Source organism: Maylandia zebra, linkage group LG17 (genome assembly GCF_041146795.1).
Source record: "Maylandia zebra isolate NMK-2024a linkage group LG17, Mzebra_GT3a, whole genome shotgun sequence".
Taxonomy (NCBI): Eukaryota; Metazoa; Chordata; class Actinopteri; order Cichliformes; family Cichlidae; genus Maylandia; species Maylandia zebra.
Window position 1 is genome coordinate 21,033,461 of NC_135183.1, and position 15,495 is coordinate 21,048,955.

At 40.6% G+C, this 15,495-nt stretch overlaps 2 long non-coding RNA genes across 2 annotated transcripts; both read right to left on the minus strand.

Annotated features, from left to right (window-relative positions):
* Positions 1-2,085: 2,085 nt before the first annotated feature.
* LOC143413174 (uncharacterized) lies at positions 2,086-3,715 on the minus strand. Its single transcript, XR_013093785.1, has 2 exons — positions 3,428-3,715; positions 2,086-2,805 (listed from the first exon to the last, which is right to left on the minus strand). It is a non-coding gene; the product is annotated as an uncharacterized LOC143413174 (long non-coding RNA).
* Positions 3,716-9,897: 6,182 nt separating this feature from the next.
* Positions 9,898-13,181, minus strand: LOC143413192 (uncharacterized). Its single transcript, XR_013093813.1, has 2 exons — positions 12,832-13,181; positions 9,898-12,209 (listed from the first exon to the last, which is right to left on the minus strand). It is a non-coding gene; the product is annotated as an uncharacterized LOC143413192 (long non-coding RNA).
* Positions 13,182-15,495: the final 2,314 nt, after the last annotated feature.

Below are 15,495 nucleotides of genomic sequence, written 5' to 3' on the forward strand. Positions count from 1 at the left end.
ACTCATTCTTCTTGCTTCCTCCACTTCTGTACCATTGATTCATTAATGTTGAATTCTCTGGCAGCTGCTCTATTCCCATGTTGTTGCAGTATATTAATGACTAACCTCGTATTGTGGATGGATTATCCCAGTTGTTCTCCTGACTGAAGTTTGGTCCGTTTACAGTATCCTGCCATGCGATTGCATTTGTCTCTAACCATGAAGAACCTTCACGTTAACTTTTATAAGTGGAAAAGTGTTAGTGTTCGTCCTCCAGCTTCACTGTTTATGTTATGCTAACATAGCTGTGTCGCTAGCGATCACGTAGCACATCATTATATACCAGCTAGCCCAACTTCAGTATCCCTACAAACGTCCCTGCTGTTTAGTTTCCTGTCTTCATTTATGTTGGAAGTGATAGCAGAGCTGTACGTTTGATTTTTTTCAGAAATCTCTCCGTCAGAACATGCTATATCATGCTTAGGTAACTAGCGAAACTAGCGAGCTAACTTCCGCTAGCTTCCTGCTAACTTCTAACTCCGTTAAATGTAATAACTTTTGTTTTCATGGATGCCTGGAAGTTAAATTTTATAGTTACACCTGGTAAAGCAGCAATGCTGATCGTTTTATTAAAGATGAAAGAATTTAGACAGTTTTTAACTCTAAGTGATGCTGCAGTGTTGTTTGACCTGAAGATACGGAGTTTAGGACCCAGATTACTCCCAGATTTAAGAGCATCTTAGTCCAACAAATATGACAATAACAACGGCCGCTTGCATGTTCTGCAAAAAAATGTGCTTTGTCGTGTATCTGACGGACAAACACCAAACCAGTTCCACATCACGGAAATTGCACCATTTTTACAAACCAATTCTGGTTCATCTGTTTCACTCAACAATCGGCCATGTGCGTATGAAAACAAAGGCACTGCGCATGCGCGTTTTACTCCCATTCTATCGCGATATTTCATTTTCCTATCGTTGCCTAACATTATACTGGTATTACCGTGAACGGTATAATATGGCCCAGCCCTAATTGGAAGCACATCTGCCATCAAACTCCTGATAGACACTGGGCTCTGCCACGTTCATACAACCTGCACAGATGTAGAAATTATTAGTGAATAATCTGTTTTTAGATTTAGAGCAATCAGGAATTTAAGAAAACCATGCTTTCCTACACTCAACACATGATAACCTGGTGGGATTCTTGAAGAAGAAAAAAAAAGGAAAGCACAAACTTGCGCTTCCCAGCTGATGTGTTCTTGCTCTGAACAGATCAGCCACTGATGAAAGAAATGACATCACTGCCCCTCTGTGTTCATAACTGAGAACTGCACTGCAGCGCCATGAATTCTAAACGTCTAGATTCAGTTTTTCCACAACAAACACAAATTTATGGAGACAAATAAATCACTTATCCTGGATCATGCTCAGCACGAGGTATAGTGTCACTTTGGTATGAGTTCAACTTCACTCACCCATCAGACTATGTGTGCACATGTACACAGGTCCATAAGTAATTTGGTTTGATTAATTAAGATGTGCAATGCAGAATTTCAGCTTTAAGTGTTTAAGAATTACACCCTGAATTTGGATACAGCCTGTGAGTGCCTGTTATGGGCTTTTATAGGGCTTTGGAGCGTGATGTCATGGGGGTGGGCGTGGAAAGGATTTTGGGGGTCTAAACAAAGCACAAGCGAAAAAGGAGCGAAGGCACACACGACAGCCATGGTTCGTTCTTGCTGTGTGGTCGGCTGCAATGTTCGATCGCACGACCGGCAAGAGAATAAGCTTGAAAAGGGTTTGTCTTTTCATTCTTTCCCAACCTGGAAGCAACATGAGGCAGCTCGTGTAGCGATGTTACCAAACGAAGGCGTCTAGCCTGGATAGCAGCTGTGAGACGAGCTGATATCCAGTTCTCTTCAATCTCCAAATATCTGTTGGTGCTCCAGACATTTTCATTCCGGTAAGTTCTAAATATGTTCATATCACTCTTTATAGCCTATTAGTTTTATTTTCGATGCGCTCTGAGCTCATAGCAAATTAGAACAAACATCCTACTGAGTGATTTTGCAGAACTACCTTCTATCTATAGAGTTGCTAATTATTTGGCATTATTGCAGCAAACCAGCCAATGAAATGGATGAAACATCGTGACTGGGTTGCAGCGCTACACAAGGGACCTGCTTCAAACACACCACCATGCCAATCAGATTACTTCTTCCATGTGAGGGTGAAGAGGTGACCCTTCTGGATAAGATGGTGAAGGTTTGGTGAACAGTGTGGTAGTAAAACCAGGGAAAAATGAAACCTGCTCCTGTTAAATATTCTTAAGTCTTTTGCTGTATAAATAGCGGTATTTTTTCAAAAGATACAGTAAATAAAGTAATGTTAGTAGTGGGTGATATCATGTAAACACTCATGATTTTATGGAAACATTTTGTCATTTGTAAACTATAAAAGCAGCTGGGATTTTTCTTTTTGGAGGACGGCTCCTTTTACCTTTCAATACGGATGGTCTGTTTATGTTTTGATCAAGAGCCTTTTTTGGGCAGCTGAAGAGGAGAAGTCTATGTTATGGCCAACCACTGACTGTATCTTGGTCACATTACCCAGCAAAACCCAGTATGCAGGTTCATCTGTAACAGTCCTTGTGCCACAGATCAACACTGTTGCTTCTACATTAAACAGAAGAGCAGTGGCATGGGTGCAGGTCTCCGCGACTCCGGCCTTACAGGGGCAGTGGGCGGCTTCAACATTCCCTGTGATGCTCACAGTGACCCGTGGCTGCAATGCTGGTTCATTCAGTCTTTGAGTGCAGGACCTGAAACACACACAGACAAAGTTCATTTAAAGACAAGAACTATGAGCCAAGGCCGACATAAATGTGTTTTATCTACTTCATCATAAATGTAACAAAGTGTTTAGAAAGTTAGCACATACATGTAATTTTTCATTTCTTTATGTGTCCATCGCTGCATGTTATATTCTAAACCTGCCTGTTCTCTGTCAGAAACCTGCCTGCAGAAAATGAACTTAAAGTATGTAATGTGTAATGTAATCACTTTAGAGATGGAGAAAGCATAAAGTGACAATTATGAATCCCTTAATATGATAAGGAGATTCTGCAGGTCATTAATCAATGTATAAAATTAAAATAAAATGTATTTTTAGTGACACAAGATACAAATATGGAAGCAAGATGTATAATTAGAATTATTTATAATAAATATGAATAAATCATTGCAATTTCTTTAACCTTAAAGAATATCTAAATCCTTCAGGACAATGTCACATCAATGCACTGAACTCACTATGTTATCCACCTAACAGCCTCCACATGTTCTCACTGTAATTTCCCCTCATGAATGAATTTATGCTGCACTAATGTGAATGTTTGCAGGGAAATCAAACGCATTTCACTCGCAGTACTCGAGCTGACTTACCTTTGTTTGAATGACGACTTGTACGCGCTGATTCCACAGATAAGGTACGAAAATATGTCAGGCTACGTCAATAGCAGTTGGTCTTCAGGGTTTCTACTCCACGGCCGTATTTCATACGGCTCCACATTTCCAATGCACGCTATTTTCTGCAAGTACCGCTGCTTCCCCTCTGAACGAAATCGGTCTCTATACAGTCCATTCTCTTTTGAGCTGCTTTTAAGCATCTTGTAATCGTCTTCCAACACAGTGTGTTTGTTTTGATTCGTAGACCCCACAATGCATTGCGGCGTGACGTCAACCTTATATATATATATATGTGAGGCGTCTGCGCATGCGTAGCTCGTGACGTCACTGAAAGGAAATTCGATTGGCTATGATGTGCTGCAACGTCACATAGGCAAGAGGCTATAAATATCCCTCAGACATTTAGACATGCTCATTTGTTGGCACATGTTGAACAGTCGGCGCTCTCTCAGGAAACGTCTCACGCTTTTAACACAAACCAAGAAAATAACATTTGTGACTGCAATGTATGAAAATTCAGATCAGGAGGGGGAAGAAATTGAGCTTCCAGAAGGATCAGGTGTAGCAAAAGAAGGTGAAATAACTGCTGAAACAGAAAGTGTCCGAGCTCTAAACCCTGTAGAACAGGCTGTAGTTGACGTCATCCATGAGATATTTGGTGAAATGGATTCAACAAAGAACAAAGAAAAATACTCTCTGGCATCCATCGACTCACCTCCAATGGCAGAACCTAAGAGCGTTTCTCCAGAAAAATGGTCTCTGGTATCCATCGACTCACCTCCAATGGCAGAACCTAAGAGCGTTTCTCCAGAAAAATGGTCTCTGGTATCCATCGACTCACCTCCAATGGCAGAACCTAAGAGCGTTTTTCCAGAAAAATGCTCTCTGGTATCCATCGACTCACCTCCAATGGCAGAACCTAAGAGCGTTTCTCCAGAAAAATGGTCTCTGGTATCCATCGACTCACCTCCAATGGCAGAACCTAAGAGCGTTTCTCCAGAAAAATGGTCTCTGGTATCCATCGACTCACCTCCAATGGCAGAACCTAAGAGCGTTTCTCCAGAAAAATGGTCTCTGGTATCCATCGACTCACCTCCAATGGCAGAACCTAAGAGCGTTTTTCCAGAAAAATGCTCTCTGGTATCCATCGACTCACCTCCAATGGCAGAACCTAAGAGCGTTTCTCCAGAAAAATGGTCTCTGGTATCCATCGACTCACCTCCAATGGCAGAACCTAAGAGCGTTTCTCCAGAAAAATGGTCTCTGGTATCCATCGACTCACCTCCAATGGCAGAACCTAAGAGCGTTTCTCCAGAAAAATGGTCTCTGGTATCCATCGACTCACCTCCAATGGCAGAACCTAAGAGCGTTTTTCCAGAAAAATGCTCTCTGGTATCCATCGACTCACCTCCAATGGCAGAACCTAAGAGCGTTTCTCCAGAAAAATGGTCTCTGGTATCCATCGACTCACCTCCAATGGCAGAACCTAAGAGCGTTTCTCCAGAAAAATGGTCTCTGGTATCCATCGACTCACCTCCAATGGCAGAACCTAAGAGCGTTTCTCCAGAAAAATGGTCTCTGGTATCCATCGACTCACCTCCAATGGCAGAACCTAAGAGCGTTTCTCCAGAAAAATGGTCTCTGGTATCCATCGACTCACCTCCAATGGCAGAACCTAAGAGCGTTTCTCCAGAAAAATGCTCTGCGAGCATTTCAGGCTCTCGTAAAGATTCCTTTGAAGTATTAGAGATGGGTGTTGTGTCAAGGTCATCTTCTGATTTTAAGGAAATGTCCACTGACCTCTCCTTTTTGCTCTTTAAGACACTTCTTGTAAAATGTAAGTCTAAGACCATGCAATCTGTGGCTAAGGCCACAAGTACTTCAAGAGAAATACACACTCTCATCAACCATCTGACAGAGTTGATACAGCCTGAACTCAGCAGCACAGAGTCCGCCATAAATCTGATAAATGACAAGAATCAGTTCATTAAGAAAATGGCCAAATCCCTCATCAAGGAGTTTGGCTCCTCAGACAATGTCTTAAATGCTGCGATGTCAAATGATTCATCTTTTGACAAGGCTGTGATAAGTCATTTGAAATTCGGGCTCCCCAGTCCTCCAGAAAAGTCCAAAATTTCCAGGTTTTTTTCAGCAGTGTTAAAAGCTTTTTCAAAACCCTTTACGTGCTGCTTTAAAGGGCAGCAATGATTACATGACATTTTTGCCTTTTTCCTGCTGCCTTGCTTCTTTTAAAATCTTGAAGCAGAATTTTAGCACCAAATCCATTTCCATTGCCCCCAACCAGTCGCAGCGGATGGCTGCCCCTTTCTGAGCCTGGTTCCGTTGGAAGTTTCTTCCTGTCAGAAGGGAGTTTTTCTTCCCCACTGTCGCCTTGTGCTTGCTCAAAGGGGGATCATTTGATTGTTGGGCTTCTCTGTAGTACTGTATTGTTTTTACCTTACAGTACAAACAGGGAAGAAACTTGTGATTTGGCGCTTTATTTAAGATATATATCATATACAAAATATCATATATATCAAATAAAACAATAATATCAAATAAAAACATTCAGACTGTTGTCTTGTTTTTCTATGTTGTCAAATATGTAACAAGTTGAGTGTGTGCATTCTGGTCATTAGCATTTTTGGTTTTTTCATTTTTAATGTATTCGAGCTGAATTCGGGGTGCGAGGTAGTTGCTTACTACAGCATGTTTGTATAGACACTATGGAGTTCTGAGCTACTAGGAAGTAGGAAGAGGCTGACTTAACCACCCCTCCCTCCTACCACACATACAAGATTGATTTAAATTTGTAGGATCTGATCTCTTTCAGAACCCAGCTTTGCTCTCAGGAGGTAGGAGTTAGTCTGAAACTTCAAAATGAGGTGGCCAGCTCTCTTCCATGTGTGTGACATAAGCGACTGAATCTGACAAAAAACTTGAATATTTTTCTGTCCTTTGAACATCCAATACGTACAAATAGAATAGAATAATGCTTTAAATGTCCCACAAGGGGAAATTTGATGTATAAGCGGCAAAAAGAAACAAAAATACACACAGAACAGAAAGACAATGTTTACATATTTTACATACAAACCCAGGTTGTAGTGTGCAAACAGAGCAAGATACTGAAAGATGTTTACATATTTAGAATATTTTGAATATTTTGAAAAGTGCAGGTTGTGTATTGTACCTGTGCATTAAAAAGTAGACATGTAACTTCCAATAAGTTAGTGTATATATAGACTGAGAGAAGTAATGTGCAAGTTATAACAGCAGAAGTTGTCACAGCACTGATGTAAACCTCTATGTTTGTTGGGAGCAGTTTTGATTGTGCAGTCTGACAGCTGTAGAGAGGAAGGACCTGGGGAAACGCTCCTTCAAGCATCTAGGATGCAGCAGTCTGTCACTGAAGGAGCTCTGCAGTCCAGCAACATTTACATGCACGGGGTGGGAGACTCTGTCCATCAGAGAAGTTATTTTGGCCAGAGTCCTTCTGTCTCCCACCACCTGCACTGGATCCAGGGTGCATGCCAGCACAGTTCCCTGTGGGGCCCCTGTACTGCATATGAGTATGTATGTATGTATTGTAGAATTCAACTAGGTGCAATATGTCAGTGAGTGCAGAATTTAGGAGAATCACAAGAATCCATTTGCAGTCCAAGTTCTTCCCCCCTGTTGGACAGTCATTCTGCGAGCCTTATGAATGTGTTTGCAAAGAATCAGATCTTAGTGAACTCTGGCTCAAGGTCAGGGGTCAGAGGTCAAGTTGTCTGAAAATCTTGTAAATGTGATAACTTTAGAACAAGATGATGTAGAATTTTGAAATTGATACCATAGGTGTATCTATTATGAGGCTGAGTGGGACGATTGGTCAGTATCAGTAGCTATGTGCATGACTAGTTTCATTTCATGTAGTAAATCTTTACATTGTAGACTTTCAACCTGGGGCCTCATACACAACACCAACCTGTCTACGTGGTTCTTCTTCAGCTATCTGAGAATTTTTATGGGAAGTGTATTTTTCTGGTATTTTCTTAGCCTCATCTATTTTTTAAAAAGCACATAAAAAGGAGGAAGCAGGGGAAATGGGTGAGGGTGAGCATCTGAGTGACTTTAATCCAAATTGCGATGCTTAGGCGACTTGACCCAGGCAGCTCTAAACGAGCAAAGCCTGCTTTCATAAAGACATAACAGTGTGAAAAAGTGTTCATCAATCCCTCCTTTCCTTTTCACATTTTGCTAGAAAAACGGAAAATTTATGCAGTAATTTACTGAAAGGTGTATAAAAATACGTGGAGGCACAACACACTGCTCCAGTAATGTTTAGGTCCGGTCGTTACTGAAACATTGTGTTTTTCTAAATAATGGCATTCTATTCTATTCTATCTAGCTATGCTTTTCCTACATTTGCTGTGTCTTTGGGATTGTTGTCATGCTGAAAAATGAGGCCATTGTCATTAAGATGACCAATTTCCAGATGGTATTGCAGATGGAATAAACAAAGACTTCAAGTGCGTTTCATTAAAGCTGGTTTGACGGTTTGACCAGCTTTGATTATGACTGACATGCAGATACTTTAGGGTGTCTTCACTCATTCAGGAACCTTCCTAAACAAAGTTGATTTTTAGCAATGGTACTGCTACCTGGATGTAGGCCAGGCTTCTCTCAGAAGAGATGTTTGGTTTGCGAGTGCTTCTTCAGCTTGGGAATTAGCCAACTTCTGCTGATAAATGACCCACTCAGACTGAGGGTGATGGTTTCCTTTTTCTGTATTTGGTGCCAAATGGAAAAAATGGTATATAGGTTCACTATGAGGCAAGAAACAAACAAAAAAACCCCAAACCACACGCAACAATGTATCACTTCCAGCGTGTTTTAAACGAAAAACCAGAACGGATTATGTTTTCATCACAACTGTGTTCCAGCCAGGTGAGGAGAGCTACCTTCGTCATGCTTCCCTAACCTATTAATCTCGGTTTCGTACACCTTTCAGCAAAAGAAGCATCACATTGAAGCTACTTTGAATGCATCGTGTACCTGAATATTGTTGCTTATTTGCTGGATGAATTACTTGCAAGATGACATGAAAAAACAAACAAAAAAAAGGCATAATTTCCTGTGGTCGACTAATCCATTAAGCCTTCCGGGAGGCATGTAATCAGATAGAATCTAAGCTCTGTAGTGGTGCAGAGTGAGCATGTGCACAGAGCGCTATGTTAAAGTATAAAATATATCACATACCAAACGTGCCCCACATTCTAAGGTTTTCTTGGATCAATCCAGAATTTTCCATAAAATATTCTGAGCTCTCCTCACAGATTTATCTGCTTCCAACCACGGATTGAAATAACATGACTGAGCTTTAAGATGTTCTGGATTCAAAGCAACATCCCGGTGCATCACAGGTGTCTCTTTCAGCTTCTCCTACCACGGATTTGTTAACCGTTTGCACAAACCTTCACAGCCCTGCCAAGCATCCTTTGCTTATCCAGCAAAGCTCAGAAGCTGTCTCCTGCTAATTTATCCAGAAAGATGCACAACAACAGCGTGGAAGCAAGCTGCTGAATGCCGATGTTAGGCAGCCTACCAGCTCTTATTACAAAGTCTTCAGCAACATGTTATTTATTTCTGTATTTGATGTTCATTTTCTCGTTGGCTTTGATTAGAGCAGGGACGCAATAAACTACTTCCATTCTTCCTGAGTCAGTCTTGACTAAACAGTTTCTAAAATGTCAGGACACATACACCACCACCCGTCTTTCCAGTAATAAAAAATGTAATGGCTCATAAGGGCCAGAAAATCTTTAAAAGTAAGAGGCTGAAATTAGTCAAGTATGCTAATTGTGAAATAAATATCATTTAAACAATCAGTTGATCATTTGGTTTCACCGACTGCTTCACTTCCTAGATATTCCATGATCAGCTGTAAGTGGGATTACTCCAAAGTGGAAGTTTTTAGGGTCACTGAGGGCTGAGCATATGCAGAGCACAGTAAAGGTGCCGACACTGCATGTTGCATTTAATTGTTTATAGATGCACTTGAGAGAGCATTGAAGTGACTCCAGAATTAAAATGACAGTTTACATTTTCAGGGTTTGCCATTGCTCTCAATTGGCTTTTTGCTAATTGAACGCTGTATACAATAAAGACAACAATATGTGACCGTTACGTGACAGAAGCCTGTGCATTTTCCTTTTACTGCTGATTGCTAAACAAAAATATTCATTAAAGTCCTAGAAGTAAAACCCGTGGCCCCTTTGGAGTGCACAAGAAATTCCATTATCCAGGAATTGTGGTGGTTTGGAAGCTTTCGCAACACTGGAAACTCATTTACAGTGTTTCTCCATGCACTGCATCCTAATATATATATAAAAACACCTGATATCACCCCCCCACCTTTTTTTATTGAGCTGATTTTAAAAAACCACAAACAAATTTAAAGGTTCATTTTCATCCGACCTCTTTTTATTAAGCAAAGTATCAGAATGGACTGCAATTAGTTGTTTCACAACTAAAACAAAACCCAAAGATGACTGAGGGGACGTAAAGAACATTTTAGTACTGTTTGAAAGTACTTGCATCTACATCAGAGTATGAAAAGTAGGTGGGTAAAAATGCGACTCACATTTGTTGCGTGCGTGTGCGCGCGCCGGATGACTGTATGCCAGTGGATGTGACATTGTTGAGAGAAGTAAGACATAATGAAGTTAAGCGACCTTGTACTGAAAGTAGTTTAAAAGCACCTCGGACTCCATGTGCTCGAGATGTGATAACTATGTCACAGCAATTTAAAAAATGTGTTATCAATGGTTACATAACAATCAAGATAAAAAATAAAAAAAAATTATGGCTTTAAGTTAAGTATATATTAGCCCTCAAATCAGCTGTCTATATGTTGAGCCGCCCAGTTGAAATTAATTAAAAACAAGACTGGCCTGAAGTAATGCAAAAACAAACTATTAGTAATGGACAAAAACTAAAGAAAGCATGGTCCTAAACATGTTTTAACAAAACCTGCTTAAAAAAATTTAAATGGAAATCAAGACACACGGTAACCCGTGTAGCACTGTTTGCTAATTCTACCATTGGTCATATTTCTTTAAAAAGAACATTCACAAGCATATCGAGTTAATTGATCTCTACGGTACATATCTGGAGAGTAAGATATAAAAAAATCTCACTTTTTGGGGCTCTTGCTCTGAACAGATCAGCCACTGATGAAAGAAATGACATCACTGCCCCTCTGTGTTCATAACTGAGAACTGCACTGCAGCGCCATGAATTCTAAACGTCTAGATTCAGTTTTTCCACAACAAACACAAATTTATGGAGACAAATAAATCACTTATCCTGGATCATGCTCAGCACGAGGTATAGTGTCACTTTGGTATGAGTTCAACTTCACTCACCCATCAGACTATGTGTGCACATGTACACAGGTCCATAAGTAATTTGGTTTGATTAATTAAGATGTGCAATGCAGAATTTCAGCTTTAAGTGTTTAAGAATTACACCCTGAATTTGGATACAGCCTGTGAGTGCCTGTTATGGGCTTTTATAGGGCTTTGGAGCGTGATGTCACGGGGGTGGGCGTGGAAAGGATTTTGGGGGTCTAAACAAAGCACAAGCGAAAAAGGAGCGAAGGCACACACGACAGCCATGGTTCGTTCTTGCTGTGTGGTCGGCTGCAATGTTCGATCGCACGACCGGCAAGAGAATAAGCTTGAAAAGGGTTTGTCTTTTCATTCTTTCCCAACCTGGAAGCAACATGAGGCAGCTCGTGTATCGATGTTACCAAACGAAGGCGTCTAGCCTGGATAGCAGCTGTGAGACGAGCTGATATCCAGTTCTCTTCCATCTCCAAATATCTGTTGGTGCTCCAGACATTTTCATTCCAGTAAGTTCTAAATATGTTCATATCACTCTTTATAGCCTATTAGTTTTATTTTCGATGCGCTCTGAGCTCATAGCAAATTAGAACAAACATCCTACTGAGTGATTTTGCAGAACTACCTTCTATCTATAGAGTTGCTAATTATTTGGCATTATTGCAGCAAACCAGCCAATGAAATGGATGAAACATCGTGACTGGGTTGCAGCGCTACACAAGGGACCTGCTTCAAACACACCACCATGCCAATCAGATTACTTCTTCCATGTGAGGGTGAAGAGGTGACCCTTCTGGATAAGATGGTGAAGGTTTGGTGAACAGTGTGGTAGTAAAACCAGGGAAAAATGAAACCTGCTCCTGTTAAATATTCTTAAGTCTTTTGCTGTATAAATAGCGGTATTTTTTCAAAAGATACAGTAAATAAAGTAATGTTAGTAGTGGGTGATATCATGTAAACACTCATGATTTTATGGAAACATTTTGTCATTTGTAAACTATAAAAGCAGCTGGGATTTTTCTTTTTGGAGCACGGCTCCTTTTACCTTTCAATACGGATGGTCTGTTTATGTTTTGATCAAGAGCCTTTTTTGGGCAGCTGAAGAGGAGAAGTCTATGTTATGGCCAACCACTGACTGTATCTTGGTCACATTACCCAGCAAAACCCAGTATGCAGGTTCATCTGTAACAGTCCTTGTGCCACAGATCAACACTGTTGCTTCTACATTAAACAGAAGAGCAGTGGCATGGGTGCAGGTCTCCGCGACTCCGGCCTTACAGGGGCAGTGGGCGGCTTCAACATTCCCTGTGATGCTCACAGTGACCCGTGGCTGCAATGCTGGTTCATTCAGTCTTTGAGTGCAGGACCTGAAACACACACAGACAAAGTTCATTTAAAGACAAGAACTATGAGCCAAGGCCGACATAAATGTGTTTTATCTACTTCATCATAAATGTAACAAAGTGTTTAGAAAGTTAGCACATACATGTAATTTTTCATTTCTTTATGTGTCCATCGCTGCATGTTATATTCTAAACCTGCCTGTTCTCTGTCAGAAACCTGCCTGCAGAAAATGAACTTAAAGTATGTAATGTGTAATGTAATCACTTTAGAGATGGAGAAAGCATAAAGTGACAATTATGAATCCCTTAATATGATAAGGAGATTCTGCAGGTCATTAATCAATGTATAAAATTAAAATAAAATGTATTTTTAGTGACACAAGATACAAATATGGAAGCAAGATGTATAATTAGAATTATTTATAATAAATATGAATAAATCATTGCAATTTCTTTAACCTTAAAGAATATCTAAATCCTTCAGGACAATGTCACATCAATGCACTGAACTCACTATGTTATCCACCTAACAGCCTCCACATGTTCTCACTGTAATTTCCCCTCATGAATGAATTTATGCTGCACTAATGTGAATGTTTGCAGGGAAATCAAACGCATTTCACTCGCAGTACTCGAGCTGACTTACCTTTGTTTGAATGACGACTTGTACGCGCTGATTCCACAGATAAGGTACGAAAATATGTCAGGCTACGTCAATAGCAGTTGGTCTTCAGGGTTTCTACTCCACGGCCGTATTTCATACGGCTCCACATTTCCAATGCACGCTATTTTCTGCAAGTACCGCTGCTTCCCCTCTGAACGAAATCGGTCTCTATACAGTCCATTCTCTTTTGAGCTGCTTTTAAGCATCTTGTAATCGTCTTCCAACACAGTGTGTTTGTTTTGATTCGTAGACCCCACAATGCATTGCGGCGTGACGTCAACCTTATATATATATATGTGAGGCGTCTGCGCATGCGTAGCTCGTGACGTCACTGAAAGGAAATTCGATTGGCTATGATGTGCTGCAACGTCACATAGGCAAGAGGCTATAAATATCCCTCAGACATTTAGACATGCTCATTTGTTGGCACATGTTGAACAGTCGGCGCTCTCTCATGAAACGTCTCACGCTTTTAACACAAACCAAGAAAATAACATTTGTGACTGCAATGTATGAAAATTCAGATCAGGAGGGGGAAGAAATTGAGCTTCCAGAAGGATCAGGTGTAGCAAAAGAAGGTGAAATAACTGCTGAAACAGAAAGTGTCCGAGCTCTAAACCCTGTAGAACAGGCTGTAGTTGACGTCATCCATGAGATATTTGGTGAAATGGATTCAACAAAGAACAAAGAAAAATACTCTCTGGCATCCATCGACTCACCTCCAATGGAAGAACCTAAGAGCGTTTCTCCAGAAAAATGGTCTCTGGTATCCATCGACTCACCTCCAATGGCAGAACCTAAGAGCGTTTTTCCAGAAAAATGCTCTCTGGTATCCATCGACTCACCTCCAATGGCAGAACCTAAGAGCGTTTCTCCAGAAAAATGGTCTCTGGTATCCATCGACTCACCTCCAATGGCAGAACCTAAGAGCGTTTCTCCAGAAAAATGGTCTCTGGTATCCATCGACTCACCTCCAATGGCAGAACCTAAGAGCGTTTCTCCAGAAAAATGGTCTCTGGTATCCATCGACTCACCTCCAATGGCAGAACCTAAGAGCGTTTCTCCAGAAAAATGGTCTCTGGTATCCATCGACTCACCTCCAATGGCAGAACCTAAGAGCGTTTTTCCAGAAAAATGGTCTCTGGTATCCATCGACTCACCTCCAATGGCAGAACCTAAGAGCGTTTCTCCAGAAAAATGCTCTGCGAGCATTTCAGGCTCTCGTAAAGATTCCTTTGAAGTATTAGAGATGGGTGTTGTGTCAAGGTCATCTTCTGATTTTAAGGAAATGTCCACTGACCTCTCCTTTTTGCTCTTTAAGACACTTCTTGTAAAATGTAAGTCTAAGACCATGCAATCTGTGGCTAAGGCCACAAGTACTTCAAGAGAAATACACACTCTCATCAACCATCTGACAGAGTTGATACAGCCTGAACTCAGCAGCACAGAGTCCGCCATAAATCTGATAAATGACAAGAATCAGTTCATTAAGAAAATGGCCAAATCCCTCATCAAGGAGTTTGGCTCCTCAGACAATGTCTTAAATGCTGCGATGTCAAATGATTCATCTTTTGACAAGGCTGTGATAAGTCATTTGAAATTCGGGCTCCCCAGTCCTCCAGAAAAGTCCAAAATTTCCAGGTTTTTTTCAGCAGTGTTAAAAGCTTTTTCAAAACCCTTTACGTGCTGCTTTAAAGGGCAGCAATGATTACATGACATTTTTGGCTTTTTCCTGCTGCCTTGCTTCTTTTAAAATCTTGAAGCAGAATTTTAGCACCAAATCCATTTCCATCGCCCCCAACCAGTCGCAGCGGATGGCTGCCCCTTTCTGAGCCTGGTTCCGTTGGAAGTTTCTTCCTGTCAGAAGGGAGTTTTTCTTCCCCACTGTCGCCTTGTGCTTGCTCAAAGGGGGATCATTTGATTGTTGGGCTTCTCTGTAGTACTGTATTGTTTTTACCTTACAGTACAAACAGGGAAGAAACTTGTGATTTGGCGCTTTATTTAAGATATATATCATATACAAAATATCATATATATCAAATAAAACAATAATATCAAATAAAAACATTCAGACTGTTGTCTTGTTTTTCTATGTTGTCAAATATGTAACAAGTTGAGTGTGTGCATTCTGGTCATTAGCATTTTTGGTTTTTTCATTTTTAATGTATTTGAGCTGAATTCGGGGTGCGAGGTAGTTGCTTACTACAGCATGTTTGTATAGACACTATGGAGTTCTGAGCTACTAGGAAGTAGGAAGAGGCTGACTTAACCACCCCTCCCTCCTACCACACATACAAGATTGATTTAAATTTGTAGGATCTGATCTCTTTCAGAACCCAGCTTTGCTCTCAGGAGGTAGGAGTTAGTCTGAAACTTCAAAATGAGGTGGCCAGCTCTCTTCCATGTGTGTGACATAAGCGACTGAATCTGACAAAAAACTTGAATATTTTTCTGTCCTTTGAACATCCAATACGTACAAATAGAATAGAATAATGCTTTAAATGTCCCACAAGGGGAAATTTGATGTATAAGCGGCAAAAAGAAACAAAAATACACACAGAACAGAAAGACAATGTTTACATATTTTACATACAAACCCAGGTTGTAGTGTGCAAACAGAGCAAGATACTGAAAGATGTTTACATA